This window comes from Lissotriton vulgaris, chromosome 2_1 (assembly GCF_964263255.1).
Source record: "Lissotriton vulgaris chromosome 2_1, aLisVul1.2, whole genome shotgun sequence".
Taxonomy (NCBI): Eukaryota; Metazoa; Chordata; class Amphibia; order Caudata; family Salamandridae; genus Lissotriton; species Lissotriton vulgaris.
In genome coordinates, this window is record NC_141687.1 from 608,113,979 (window position 1) to 608,128,861 (window position 14,883).

A 14,883-nucleotide genomic window follows, 5' to 3' on the forward strand; every position below is an offset into this window, starting at 1 on the left:
GGATATGTTCTGTTAGAGCTTCATAGGTTGTTTGGGGTCATATTTAGAAGGCATTTTAGTGTCTTTGATGTTATTTTTCCCTTTTTAAATGGAAAGCGTTCCTCATGGGGCCCTGAGCAGTTCTTAGCCATGTTATTTAATAGGAAGTGGATAACATGGCTAAGAGCATTTGCTGGAAAGTGCATGAATATTGCTGACTTTTCTGCGATGTTATTTTTCCCTTTTTAAATGGAAAGTGTTCCTCTTGGGGCAAGTGTCTTGTAAATACGCTCCCACTTGCGCTTGGCAAATTTAGATTTTGATTATGGGAGTTACGTAGCAATGTTAATAGTGTCCCAAAAATGGTGCTAGGGCATTCCAGAAAACACTTTCATGTGTCTCAAGGACATTTTTAGTCATTTCTCCATGAATGCAGGTATACAATTGATTTATATGCTGTGTTTAAAAACGAATTTTGAAATCAATTACATTTCAGGATATGTACTGTTAGAGCTTCTTAGGTTGTTTGGGGTCATATTTAGAAGGCATTTTAGTGTCTTTGATGTTATTTTTCCCTTTTTAAATGGAAAGCGTTCCTCATGGGGCCCTGAGCAGTTCTTAGCCATGTTATTTAATAGGAAGTGGATAACATGGCTAAGAGCATTTGCTGGAAAGTGCATGAATATTGCTGACTTTTCTGCGATGTTATTTTTCCCTTTTTAAATGGAAAGTGTTCCTCTTGGGGCAAGTGTCTTGTAAATACGCTCCCACTTGCGCTTGGCAAATTTAGATTTTGATTATGGGAGTTACGTAGCCATGTTAATAGTGTCCCAAAAATGGTGCTAGGGCATTCCAGAAAACACTTTCATGTGTCTCAAGGACATTTTTAGTCATTTCTCCATGAATGCAGGTATACAATTGATTTATATGCTGTGTTTAAAAACGAATTTTGAAATCAATTACATTTCAGGATATGTACTGTTAGAGCTTCTTAGGTTGTTTGGGGTCATATTTAGAAGGCATTTTAGTGTCTTTGATGTTATTTTTCCCTTTTTAAATGGAAAGCGTTCCTCATGGGGCCCTGAGCAGTTCTTAGCCATGTTATTTAATAGGAAGTGGATAACATGGCTAAGAGCATTTGCTGGAAAGTGTATGAATATTGCTGACTTTTCTGCGATGTTATTTTTCCCTTTTTAAATGGAAAGTGTTCCTCTTGGGGCAAGTGTCTTGTAAATACGCTCCCACTTGCGCTTGGCAAATTTAGATTTTGATTATGGGAGTTACGTAGCCATGTTAATAGTGTCCCAAAAATGGTGCTAGGGCATTCCAGAAAACACTTTCATGTGTCTCAAGGACATTTTTAGTCATTTCTCCATGAATGCAGGTATACAATTGATTTATATGCTGTGTTTAAAAACGAATTTTGAAATCAATTACATTTCAGGATATGTACTGTTAGAGCTTCTTAGGTTGTTTGGGGTCATATTTAGAAGGCATTTTAGTGTCTTTGATGTTATTTTTCCCTTTTTAAATGGAAAGCGTTCCTCATGGGGCCCTGAGCAGTTCTTAGCCATGTTATTTAATAGGAAGTGGATAACATGGCTAAGAGCATGTGCTGGAAAATGCATGAATATCGCTGACTTTTCTGCGATATTCATGCATTGCGGCCGTTTTTTTTCACATTTGCAAGCACTTCTTAGCCATGTTATCGAATGGGAGGTGGATAACATGGCTAAGAGCATTTGCTTCAAAGGTTGTTTGGGGTTATACATCATTTTTGGGAAATTAGTAACATGCCTATCTAACTCCCATAATCAAAATCTAAATTTGCCAACCGCAGGTGGGAGCATATTTACAATAAATTTGCACCAGGAAGAACGTAAAATAGCATACTAGATACTCAAATGCCTTATAAATATGACCCAAAACATCTTATGAAGCACTAGTAGTGCATATTTCCAGAAATGTATTGGTTTTCATTTAATGATTTACTTCATTGGTAGGCCTTCACATGTTTTTTTATTTTGATATTTTTCAGTGAAAATCTTATCTGCAACCATGTGTTGGCCTCACCTCAAATAAACAAAACAGGTGATGGACTGAATGTGGATCAATGACACACATTTACCCCAGTCTAAAGATCAGGGCCTAAACAAATCTTTAGATAGGCTACATCTTATCGTCATCCTGAATTAATGATTTAAAATATTAGGGAGTGATTTATGAGTGTTGTATGCCTTTTTTGTACCATTGAGTGTCATTTTTGTGATGCAGTGCTGGTGGAAAACATTTGCTATGTTAAATAATTAGTACGGCATTAAGTTTTAGATGACTGTTATTTATTTACTGTTTGGTAATAGTGGTTAATAACATTTTATATTATATTTTTCCACAGATTCAACTGCAGATTCTTTCATAGTTTTGAAAATGCCTTCCAAAAGTCGCATACGAAAGGCTAGAAAACGTCAAAGACAGCAGGATGATGTTTTATTGCAGCAGTCCTCTTCCCCAAATACTTGTCAAAACACCAAGAAAGGTCCGGGTAAGAGCACGAAATCATTCTTAAGAAATATTTGTACTAAAAAAAGTTTTGCTCAAAAAAATGTTTCAGTTCACAAAAAGAAAAGTAATTTAAATGGAAAGGAGAGACCCATCACAAATGTTACTGGTAGAGGAAGAGATAACTCTGTGCATGATAGTAGAAGGAAACATCAGTTTAGGGACATTCGAAATCGAATGTTCCGTAAAAGGATATTAGTTAATTTATTGAAAAGTATTAAAAAGAAAGGCCAACAGAAAGTGGCATTTTATAAGAAGAAGAAAAATGTAGAGAAAATTATTGATCATGCTTTTGAAATTAAGCGAAAGTTGTTTATTTTGGTAATCAATAGAATTAGGAAACTAAGCAAGGTAATTTCTGATTTCAAAACAAAAAGTAGATGGAAGAGAGTAGTAAATCGTACTAACTTTTGTGAAGTTTTTTCCGGAGAATGGATGCATAGTTCAAGTTCTGAGGCATTTTTTAATGAGGAGACTTATTTTCAGGATAATGATTTGGTGCATGCAGTTGACATCAGTGGTCGAGCTTATGAAGTGAAGGATGGTTGTCCAGTTGAAAAAGAACAACTTGTGACAACAGAGACAGAAGAGGCGCTAAGTGATGAGGTTTTAGGAAGACGTCCTAAGGGTCCTGTGTACATTTGGAAGTGTAGTTCTATTTGCAGTGTGCGACAGGTTTCCATCAATTTGCTTTGTGATTTTATACGGACATTTAATAAGAAAAGTTTGAAGCAGAAAATGAAGTTGTTGCAGGATTTAGATCCTTGCAGAGTGAGACAAATGACAGGTTTGCGTGGTCATTCACTGGCTTGTCTTTCCAGGAGAGTATGCCAGAGTGTTTTTCATCATTTCAGGATGCTAGCAGTGCATCATAATAAAGTGAGAAAATTAGTGAGAATGTTGTATTATGCTAAGAGTCCAGCAATTATGCTTAAACAATTATGTGCTGCTCTTTTGCATGGTTCTGAAATAGATGTGAAGAATATTTGTGAAGAAATTGAGTTTTGTTACTTTGGTAGTAAAGATGAGAATGTTCAAATTGACCCTGAAGTAGAGGGTAATGTGGAAGATAATGTACAGGTTTCCAGTACAGATAATTTTCAGAAGGAAATTGCCACGTTTCAGATGAAATCAAGTGAGAGGCCTAATTTCACTTGTGTATGTTGTCGACGCGCTTATTATAAGAATCAGACTAAGGTAGTGGATTTATATGCAAAAAGTGAAAGGGAAAATAATAGTGAATGGAAGGATTTTGCCACATACTTGATGGTAGAAAATTATTTTGATTTGGGATCGGATCAACGTGTGTGTACTTATTGTTGTAATAAATTAAACCAAAACCAGATGCCTGCTAGGGCAGTTCATAATAATCTGGAATTGGTTGAGATTCCTTCTGAATTGAAGGATTTAAATACTTATGAATCTATTTTGATTCAAAGTATCCATCCCTTTCAGGCTATTGTAAGAATGGAGCCGAAGACAGGGAAGTTGCCTCCAGCAGATTTACAGAGAGGATTAAAGGGAAGAGTTGTTTATTTGCCTCTAGATTTGAAGAAAAACATTAACACAATTGGAGTAGAAAAAGTGGAAGAGGAACCTCTGGTTATCTTGGTTAATGGGGTTCCGACAAAGAATAAGAAAATATGGCAAGATTTAGTGGATGTTAGGAAAGTCAAAAAGGCAACAGTGTATTTGAAGAAAAATAATAAGTACTATAAGAATGTGTATGTTGCAGAAGAGGAAGTAAGTGATGAAGAGGATAGCGATTTGTGTGCTGGCCAAATTGAGAAAGTAGAGGCCTCTAAAAGTGAAGAAATATATGAACATTATAGTGTTCATCCTTTGCATTCCAAGGAAGTCATGGGGAATGCTATTGAGTTGTTTCAAATGAAACAAGCCAAAGGGAGTCCCATTAGTGTTTGGGAGGAAAGTTTGGAAGCTCGGTGTTTCCCACAGCTATTTCCCACAGGTCAAGGAGGAAGATATGATGAGCGACCTCATCAAATTCCTGCGTCTGAATACCGGACTTTACGATTGTATGCAGCAGATCCTAGGTTTCGGCAATGCATTCCCTATTTGTTTCATCTCCTGTTTGAAAGCGATCTGTCTGGACTGTCATATGCAGTGAACCACATCTTAAAAAGTGGTATACAGATGCGAAACATCTCGGCAAGTGACTTTATGCATAAAGTCAATGTCCAAGACAGTATTTTGGACTCTCACTTAATTAATCTCATGGCGTGTCAGCGTGGTACTAATGAGTACTGGTACCGTCGTCATGGTGATTTAAAATGTATGCTGAGGAACTTAGGAACTCCAACATGGTTCCTCACTCTGAGCTGTGCCGAGTATGGCTGGGAAGACTTACTTGAATTTCTACGAGAGGCAAATGGAAATATTGAAAACATTGAATTCAAGACACCTGGAGAACTGTGTTCTTTGGATCCAGTGAATGTATGCAGGTACTTCAATCATAGATTTGAAGCTATGATGTCTTTCATCACAAATAAAAAGAATCCACCTCTTGGAGAGGTGTTGGATTTCTTCTGGAGAAAGGAGTACCAAGCAAGAGGTGCCCCTCATATACATATGTTGTTGTGGATCAAGGATGCACCTAAATTTGGAACAGATCCGGATGACTTAGTGATGAATTTCATCGAACAGTATTCTACGTGTGCTGTTCCAAACGCAACGGAGAAGAAAAGTCTAAGAGAACAAGTTCTACGTTTCCAAAGCCATCGTTGTGGAAAGTACTGTCGTCGTAAATTCAGAAACAAGGACAAGTTCTACACCAAATGTCGTTTCAACTTTCCACGACCGGTGATTTCTAAAGGAAGAGTGAACAGTTTGATGTCTTCGCTGCGACATAATGTGACGAGGAAATCACCCAAGAATACATACAATTTGAAAAGGAACGAAGAGTCCAAGTACATCAATGACTACAACCCAGTGATTTTGTCCATGTGGAATGCTAACATGGATATACAGTTTGTGGCTGACAACTGTATGGCTGTGGCTCGGTATGTGACATCTTACATCACCAAAAAAGAAAAGACCGAACTGAAGGATATGTGGGAGGACATTTCTCATGAAAAGAGCCTCAGCAAGAAGTTGTACAGTTTCAGTCTGAAGATGTTGTCGCATCGAGAAATCGGAGCTTACGAATGTTCTGACCGGTTGTCTTCAGCAAGTCTCTATGCCAAATCCAGAAGTCTCGTTTGGGCGAGTCTTGGTCTTGCTGCAACGCGAAATCGAGTTCTAAAACCTGTCCGGGAAATTGAGTATTTGGCAGAAAAGGAACCAAACAGTACCGACATTTTGAAGACCAACATGTTGGATACATATTATCCAAATCGAAGCAGTCACCTTGAGAATGTTTGTCTATATGAGGTTCTCCAAAATTATATATTCAAGAGGAACATCAAAGAAGATATTGAGAAAGGAGTGTATGCTGTAATTGGAAGTGAGGGATGCCTGGTCAAGGAAAGAAAATGCCAATTAGTAAACCATCGAAAATTGAGTGGTGAATCTCCAGAAAAAAAGGAGTTTTTTTATTTAGCACTTTTGCAACTTTTCAAGCCTTGGCGTGCAGAAGAGGAACTGCTTGGAGATTTCCTCTGTTACGAAGACTCTTTCAATGCAGCCAAGGAGTCCATAGAATGTCCTGCTTTTTCTAAATATCAAGAAATGCTAACTTTGGAAATTGAGCAGGAAGCAACGATTGCAGCCGAGATTGCCAGAGACAGTTCTCAGGACAGTCAGAGTTCTGTTTCATTGAGTCAAGATCCACTTGGAGGACCTATTATCGAAAATGAAGCTGCCACTGCTATGAATGAAGTGGAAAGAGCCATGGCACATGCTCAGGAGGATTCAGTTAACTTAGAAGACTTGGAAAAACAACTCAACGTTGAGCAGAGGAAAATATATGATGAAGTTACCACGGAAATTGAGCACGGATTAAGTCATGAGAAGAACAAGTGCTCATGTACATCGTTGAAGCCTGTCCGACTGTACGTGAGTGGAGAAGCGGGAACTGGAAAAAGTTTCCTCATTAAAGCAATCTCTTGTTATTTGCAGAAAAGGACTGAGTCATCGCTGTCTTGTGTTGTCACCGCTCCTACTGGACTGGCAGCACATAACATTAAAGGTATTACTTTGCATCGTCTACTGATGCTGCCGGTGGAGCATGACAACAAATTACAATACAACAAGTTATCTGGAGATGCTTGCTGTGAAGTTTCCAGAGTCTTGAGGAAAATGAAACTACTTATCATTGACGAAGTAAGCATGGTTTCCAATGTCATGCTTGCCTTTGTGCATTTGAGAATGCAAGAAGTACTTAAAACTGAATATGATGTGTTATTTGGTGGGAAACACATCATTGTTTTTGGAGATCTTCTGCAGCTGACACCAGTAAAAGGTCAACCTGTGTTCAAAATACTCACGCATGAAGATACCAGGAAGTGCCTAGGGAGCATTGGCAACGTCAATATATGGTTAAACTTCAATTATGCAGAACTGCATCAAAATATGCGTCAGGCAAAGGATGAAGATTACAAGAATATTCTACAAGATATTAGAATTGGAAAAGTGACCGAGCATGGGAAAGAAGCTTTAAATGCACGATTACTGTCAAATTTATATCCCAAACAAGAAATTGTGCCTGAGAATATTTTTCAGAAAATTACTGAGAAGAAATCCGGGATATGTCTCATGCCAACTCTTGCAGAATGTGCCATCTTCAACAACAAAATGTTGAATTTAGAAAAGCAAGAGATTGTGAAACTTGAAGCTATCGACAAATTAGAGCATATGGGATCAACAATTATTTTGTCAGACAATTTGAAATCAAAATTGGATTCATTAGAGAAGACTATATCTAAAACAGCGGGTTTTGAAAAGACTTTGAATGTGTGTTTAAATTGCCGAATTATTTTGAGAAGGAATTTACATGTAGAAAGAGGTCTGGTAAATGGATCAATGGGTAATGTTGTTGATTTTGAGAAATACAGAAATAGAGATGGAATAGAATTTTTAAGAATTAAATTTGATGGCATTGAGGAAGTACAGCAAATTGGTCGTTGTTCTGCTAGGTTTTTGCTTGTTAAAGATTTATATGTTCGCCGTAAGCAGTTTCCTGTTTGCTTGGCATATGCGGTGACAATCCATAAATCGCAAGGTTTAAGTGTAGACTGTGCATTGGTGAATATTGGCAGTTCTGTGTTCAAGGAGGGTATGGCATATGTGGCATTGTCACGAGTTAGAACTTTATCGGGATTGTACTTGATTGACTGTGATGTCACAAACATTTGTGCGGATCTAGATTGTGTTAAGGAATATAATAGGTTAAGAAGAGAGTATGCGCCACATTTGCCTCAATATCCTTTGTTTGAGAAACGTGTGGTAGGCCGCAAACGTAGAAATAGCAGTAATAGTAGGGAGGTTGTTGCAAAAAGACTAAAAGTCAATGAACCGAAAATTGTTAGCAGAAAGAAAGTGGATTCTGTTGAAGATGTTGTCGGTTTTCAATTTGAAAACAGTTCTGGTGTCAACTGCTATGCAAATGTAGTGGTTAATGTTCTCTTTTCACTAGAGAGTTTAAAAGACCAGATTCTGTTCAATTCTGAACAAATTTTATGCTGTTTGTTGAATTCTGTTTTCGAGAAATGTAGCACTGATCGAACAAAAGTAGAAAGTGTGTCTGAAGTTCGTTATCTGGTAGATGAATGTTCAGGTCAAACAGACTTCTCTGAAAATAATCAGCAAGATTGTCAGGAGTTTTTAATGTATATGCTTGATATATTGCAAGTTGAGGGTGTAGATGTAGATCACCTGTTTGGGCTTTCTTATCAATGGCAGCATGACTGCGAGAACTGTATGGTATCAAGTACTACTAGTGTAGACTCAGAAAGATTTATATATTTAACTTTGCCAGACAGTAAATCAGTCTCCTTTAATAAGCTAGTAAATGCAGCGGATCACAACATGGAGTGTAGCCAATGTAAATGTGATATGATGTCAACATTATTTATACGTAGATATGGCCAGTATGTCATTTTAATGATCCAACGTTGTAGGCCTGATGGATCAAAATTGTCAACTTTAATAAAAAAATTTGTGGCTTCTCAGCTGTCAATATCAGGGAGGACTTTTGTTACTGTAGCAATTATCTATCACGATGGTCCATCAACAACATCAGGACATTATACAGCTTACTTAAAGTCTGGAAATGGCTGGTCATTCTGTAATGATTCTGTTGTAACGTTCAAAAAAAAATTGCCATTTGACCTTAAAAATTCTTACCTGGTGTTTTTAAAACCAAAATTTTAAGTAGAGGGAATGTAAGTCTGCAATGCTGTCTAGATTAAAAATCCAACTATATAAACTTAATGCAAGTAAGTCTGCTTCATAGTAAGCAGTATCAGTGTCATAGGAAAAGGAGAACATGAGTGACAAAGAAGAGTAAGTTATTAGTAGTCCAGGATTGTGAAAATAATCTCAAATATTTTATTTTTGAAAGTTGCGAAAATAGAAAATGTCGGGATTTGATTGGAAGAATAACAAGACTTGCGAATCGCGGCAACATGATTTGGCCTAGTGGAAACATGTGATATAATGAGAGAAGTCTTTTTTTCTATGTAACATATTTTACGTATCGATGGAGGTTTTCTTTCAGAAAGTGGCGGGCTGAAAATATTTGTAGCACAACAGAGTGGATGCTGTTCATAGGAGATCGTTCGACGTCATTGAAAGTAAGTTAATTTTAAGGAGTTTTGAAATCAGATTTCGAAGGTTGTATGGGTTTTTTAAACACAGTCATTTTGATTGTGTTTTTTTTTCCCCGCTGTTGCATGATGAATACCTTCAAGTCACTGATTTAAGTGAAATTTGATACATTCTGAGAACAGCAAAAAGAAACCATTTAACATGTATAATTAATGTTATGCTTTTTGTCCTTATGATATACATTTAGAAATGTGAGGTACATATGGGTAAGCTGAGTTCTGTAAATATCAATTTTAATGCTTTCAGTGCTGTACTTCTGGGTAGTGTTTTTTTTAAAAAAAGAAAAGAGGCCTCACCTCAAAGAAAGCTCTTGAAAGCACACATCTTATTTGCATCCTAAATCAAGCATTTACAATGTTAGACACAATTTTATGATGGCTTTACATTTTTTTTGCGCTGCTATTGCATCACTATTGTGAGACATTAGCAGTGCAAGAAAAACATCATGTTCCAAAATAGGGCTCAGTTCATCAACATCAAGATACAGTTTCTTTAGAATATATATCTTTAGGATTGTGTAGGGGACGTAGCGAAGCAGAGACTTCTGTAAATGTCAAAGTTGTTGAAAAACTGTTTGTTTTTGAACCTTTTCCCTTGTCTTTTCTAATTTTTAAATACATGTTTTAATATTTTTGGAAATGTTTGTTCTTTTTTTTACAGATTGAAAGTATGAAAAAATATTTAAAAAAAGGTAACAAGAATTATAAGGTAAATGCTTTCTACTCTTTTTACCCGCAATGCACTGCTGATGATGTTATTGACAGTATCTCTCATTTACTCTCTATAGCTGTCTTTCTTTTTACATTATTCTCTGTTTACTTCCCTTATACTAACTCTTCTTTTTTTTAAAAAAATATTTTTTTAGTTCGCTTAAAGTTCGCGAACCGGTCAGCGAACTTGAAGCGAACCAAAAGAAATAGAGCTTGCCAGAGTGATAAACATTCTAGCAATTTTGATTGAAAGGGGAGGTAGTTCTGAAAAGAACTGGTTTTTTTTGTTTTTGTTGTTTTTTTTTTTTTTTTTTTTTTGAACATTTTTTGATTTTTTTGTATTTTTAGAACTGTTTTATGTTTTTTTTGTGTTTTTTTAAGGAGGGGAGACAACAAAAAACAGGCATTGAAAACGGCTCAACTGGAGCAAAAAAAAAAATTATTTCTTGGGTGCATTAGGGCATTTATGATTTTCGTATGCCATGTTCATCAGGTTGACGCTCATGTTGCCATATGACAACATAGCACCACAGTATATACAACTTAACTTCATATGCTGGAAGTTGGGTTGGATGTTTGGCACAGTTTCTTGTGCCTCTCTTCCCGTCAATGACATTGTGGAGGTCGATCTGGCCACAGGAGTTGACGTGGGATTGTCTTGAAGATCCCTTAACTCAGCCCTGCTGTAGTTTAAGGGGTGCCACCTGCTCATGTGTCGGTGCATCGTATAGTTTCCCATACTGTATTTCTTATCTGTGCCTCTCGACAATCTGTAATCACAGATGAGGCAGGTGGCATACTTAGCATTAACCTTCTTTGATCCAGGAGGGATGGAGAAAAACTGCCAGATGAAACTGGTTTTTCGTTTTGAAACCCGGGGCAACTCTTCGACAAATTGTTGTTCCTCTCTGTCCTCTTCTTCTTCTTCCTCCTCTTCCTCCTCTCTGTTAGTGATGAATTGACTAGGTGGTCCTCTCTTCTTATGAGGAGGTGGAGGTGGTGGTGGGGTTCCACCAGCTGCAGCCAGTACAGAAGCCATTCTTCAGATCAAGCAAAATGGTCTTTCTCTCACCAAGATGAAAGTCAGAGTGAGGAAATAAGGAGGGGTTTACATGATTTGGGGAGAGCAAAAGTTCTGAACCAATGAAAAGTGTTATTTTTAGGTCACATGACCTAGTCATACATCATTTGGAAACCAAAAGTGAAATGAACCAATGAAAAGTTTGATAAACAAGTCACATGACCTGTTCCGCTTACGTTACGCGGCGCGCGCCGCGTCCCAGATCGCTTCCGGTTCGCGGTCCCGACCACTTCCGGGAGCGCTAACGCGGCGCGTCATTAGACGCATTACGCGATAACGTGATACGTCGCGCTTCCGCGACGCGTCACAGTTCCGCTAACGTAACGTTGACCGGTTCGCGGACTAGATCGCGGCATCGAGATGAGCTAACGGAAAGCTTCCCGGTTCGCGAACTAGAAGCGAAGAAAAAAAAAATTTAAAAAAAAAATTATCAATAAACATCTAAATATATTTTGGGATTTAAAGAAGAATACATTTTACAGCTACAGATGTTAGCTTTTAAAAAACCAATGAAATTCACAGAAAAAACCATAGGTTATAGACCATATATAGTTAAAAATTTGCATTTAAAAAACCATTGAAATTCAATGAAAAAACCATAGGTTATAGACCATATATAGTTAGGGATTAGCATTTGAAAAACCTTATTTTACTTGCACAAAACCATTGAAATTCCATATATAGTTAGTTGCACTAACTATATATTGCGGACCCGCAATCCACTGCTAATGATGTCACATATTACATCATTCATGACATGGTCAGTGACATCACTGATGACATCACTGATGACATCTCAAATGACATCACTGATGACATCACTGATGACATCTCAAATGACATCACTGACTTCTCATTTGACATTACTGATTACATCACTGATGATATCATTTATGTGATAATATATCTTCAGACTCTAATATAACCTTAGATACACTCAGTGTAAACAGGCACTCACAGACTGTCACACATCCATGGAGTTACTCACACACCTAGTCAGTCATGCAAAGAATCAATCACACCTCCATTTCCTCAAATATACAGTTATACACACCTTACGTATTCAAACATATACTAACAAATATTTACTCTCTTATACAATCCTTGATACAAGTTCACAATGATTCATACAGCCACTCTCACATTCACTGGCTCTTATGTTCAGTTATTTATATATGTCAACTCTCACATGGACTGTGTTTTACATATGTACTTACTTTGACATGTAGAACTGAGATATCCATTCACTCACCAATATACTCATGCACACAGTCAACTGTCCATACAGCTGTTTCTACATGCACTTTTGAACCCATACACCTAGGGAATCAACTGCTCACACATCTATGCACAGTTATATACCTCCCAGCCACCCACACACATACTCAGTCTCCCATACAAATACTTGGGCAACCATTCAATAACCCATATAGTTACTGATATAGCTACTGATTTAAACATGCAGCAGTTTACAGAAGAACATAAATAATGATTGCCAAATTAAGACACTTTAATCACTAACCCATGCACTCAGTGAGACAAATTTAATCATTCTCTCATACAGTCAGTCATGCACCTACTAAATCCTTCATCCAGACATTTATACATCCACTCATTCTTCAATATGTAAGACATATTTTAACTTTACAGAAACATACAGTCACTGGGTGTTGTCATCAGTGATGTCATCAGTGATGTCATTTGAGATGTCATCAGTGATGTCATCAGTGATGTCACTGACCATGTCATGAATGATGTAATATGTGACATCATTAGCAGTGGATTGCGGGTCCGCAATATATAGTTAGTGCAACTAACTATATATGGAATTTCAATGGTTTTGTGCAAGTAAAATAAGGTTTTTCAAATGCTAATCCCTAACTATATATGGTCTATAACCTATGGTTTTTTCATTGAATATATATATATATATATATATATATATATATATATATATATTGAAGTACAAAGGTGCTCTTGCAGCGAAGGATCACACGGCAGCAGGCAAGTTAAACTTGTTTATTTGCATACGAGGGTACATCAGCTTCCGAAATTACTTCTCCTCATCCCGACGCGTTTCAGTGCTGTCTGCACTTTCTTCTGGGGAAATGGCAATGCGGTGTGTGTAAAGCAGTTTCCGCTAATCCTTTGTAGTTTAGCTTGGAACGCGCTTGGTAGCACGTGATCCCTCGAGGTTTATGGGATCTGTAGTCTTTACTGGCTTTCATTCAATCCCATAGTGGGTCCCGCAAAGGCATTGCAATTGTCTGAGGTCGCAGGGGTCAATTGTCGACTCACTGCTTGGTAGGTGCTCTGGTGCACCCCGGTTACTGTGATACTCCCTCGTTAATTTTCAGCCCCTGCTGTCGCCATTAGTTGTCAGGGACAGTCCCTGTATCACGGCCCCTTGCTCCGGCGGCTCCGGCTGCACTGAAACGCGTCGGGATGAGGAGAAGTAATTTCGGAAGCTGATGTACCCTCGTATGCAAATAAACAAGTTTAACTTGCCTGCTGCCGTGTGATCCTTCGCTGCAAGAGCACCTTTGTACTTCAAAATTTCAACACGACAGCTGCGTCGTGGAAGGAAGCACCACCTTGGAAGAGAGGAGGGAGCCGCCGGAGCAAGGGGCCGTGATACAGGGACTGTCCCTGACAACTAATGGCGACAGCAGGGGCTGAAAATTAACGAGGGAGCATCACAGTAACCGGGGTGCACCAGAGCACCTACCAAGCGGTGAGTCGACAATTGACCCCTGCGACCTCAGACAATTGCAATGCCTTTGCTGGACCCACTATGGGATTGAATGAAAGCCAGTAAAGACTACAGATCCCATAAACCTCGAGGGATCACGTGCTACCAAGCGCGTTCCAAGCTAAACTACAAAGGATTAGCGGAAACTGCTTTACACACACCGCATTGCCATTTATCCAGAAGAAAGTGCAGACAGCACTGAAACGCGTCGGGATGAGGAGAAGTAATTTCGGAAGCTGATGTACCCTCGTATGCAAATAAACAAGTTTAACTTGCCTGCTGCCGTGTGATCCTTCGCTGCAAGAGCACCTTTGTACTTCAAAATATATATATATATATATATATATATATATATATATCAGTGATGTCATTTGAGATGTCATCAGTGATGTCATCAGTGATGTCACTGACCCTGCCATGAATGATGTAATATGTGACGTCATGAGCAGTGCATTGTGGGGGCGCGAGTTATAGTTAGCTGAACTAATTATAACAGTGGAACTTCTCTGGTTTTGTATGAGTAAAATGTCCAACTAACTATAACGTCCCTGAAACCTATGTTTTTGTCAGTGAATTTCTAAGGTTTTATAAATGCTAATTTCTAACTATAATGGGCCTGAAACTTATGGTTTTTTTCAGCAAATTTCAAAGGTTTTTTCAATGCTAATTTCTAACTACAATGTCCCTATAACCTATAATGTTTTTTAAGTAAATTTTAAAAACACATGTATACTTATTATAGTGAAAACAAACTTGACAGTATTCTTTTATAACTTATAATTATGGCTCCTGGTTTTATGGTATTTATTTTTTGGGCATTTCCGTCTGTATTTATCCATATTTTTTTCAAATAATTGTATCTGTATTTACCCATATATATTTTGGGTGTTGTAAAAAATTTATCTGAAATGAGTATATTTCCGCATTTATTTGTCTGATAAATATGCACTCATGCCTGAAGGACTGACCGTTTTCAGCCATATAAATACTCTCAGATGATAAACTATACACAACCT